The following is a 1,522-nucleotide window of genomic DNA, read 5'->3' as shown; positions in this document are numbered from 1 at the left end:
GTCAGCTCGCCCGCAAAGTGTGACCACGACTGGCTGGGATGCTTGGAGGAGACTCGCTCGCTCTCCTCCCTCTCTCGCCAGGTCCCTCCCCTGAGTCTCCTCCCTCCTTCAGGGTCCTAAATCCATTTTGCTAATCTTGCTATGACAAGTTTATGGACATGTTGACTCTTTGTCGTCCTGACTAGTCGTGCGCCTGCACAAAGAAAATACGTACACCGCCTTACAGGCGATATACAGAGTCAGCCCTAAAAAAACTTCGACATACACATTAGGAAAAGGAAAACTTGCATAAATATTTTAATACTGAATTTATTCAACCATCATGAGAACAATACAAGTTACCTTTGGTCTCTATAATTACAAGAGGTGCTCAAAGTGGTGGCCATAAGCTTCCAGACATTTACTGTGTATGTATGGCGGAACTTCTCCTTGGGTAACGTTCGCCAGAGTGCTCAATGGGATTGTTGCACATGCATTTTCTATCTCTCGTCTAAGGGTCACCAATGTTGTCAGTTCCTTGCGATCCACAACATCCTTTAGGGTCCCCCATAGGTAAAGTCTGCAGGCGTTAAATCAGGAGAACGTGCAGGGAACTCCTTGCAAATTCTCCTCTACCCTCTCGGTGGTAATCTTGTTGAAAGAAAAACAAAATCATCATTTCGATAGTTTATTTATGGCAGGTAAGATGGATGTGCGTAGCATGTCTAGGTACACTTGACCAGTAATAGTAATGTTGAAAAAAATAGACTTACAGTACATGTCTGAAAGCTCATGGCCGCCACTGAGCGTCCTTTGCTCCTGACACTCGGCCAGGTGTTCCGGCATTCCAGCCTGCTCTCTGGCCCGCCATGCATTTCCCGCGTGGATTTTAATGCACCACATAGTGTATGTACATTCACACATCCTTTGTGGAGCTGGTTGGCCTGGGTGGGGGTGACGGTTACGGGTCATCAGTGAACTGTGACCGTCTCACCTCACCCCAACCAGTCTCCCCAATTTCAATGCACGACACCCCCACCACACATGATCATGGTAAAGGTGGTCTCCTGATGCCCACACCCGACATTGCTCCTGGATGGCGCTTGACATGGACTCGCTTTTGGCGGGCTTTGTAATTGCACAGTTTCTCTACAATGCAAGAGATGCGCAAAATTTGACCTCCACTAAGTAGTGAACTCCCATTAACAAATTACTACTGCAATCAAAATGAGAACACATATTTTTATTGATTTATGGTGAATATTTTGGATAATTAATTGCACACAGTTTATATACACACACACACACACACAAAAATGTTGGTAGCGCTCTGTTAATGAAAGAAAAATCCACAGTGGTCACAGAAATAACTTGAATCTGACAAAAGTAATAATAAAGAAAAGATTTATGGAAATTGACCAATGTAAATCAGACATTGCCTTTGAATTGTGGCTCAACAGAATTCTAAATAATAATAATTTTAAAAAAAACCTCATGAAACTGGCTCCAACAAAAATGATGGTACCCCTTGAAAATAATTTGA

This window comes from Phycodurus eques, chromosome 3 (genome assembly GCF_024500275.1).
Source record: "Phycodurus eques isolate BA_2022a chromosome 3, UOR_Pequ_1.1, whole genome shotgun sequence".
Classification (NCBI taxonomy): domain Eukaryota; kingdom Metazoa; phylum Chordata; class Actinopteri; order Syngnathiformes; family Syngnathidae; genus Phycodurus; species Phycodurus eques.
Note: the sequence above shows the minus strand (reverse complement) of the source record.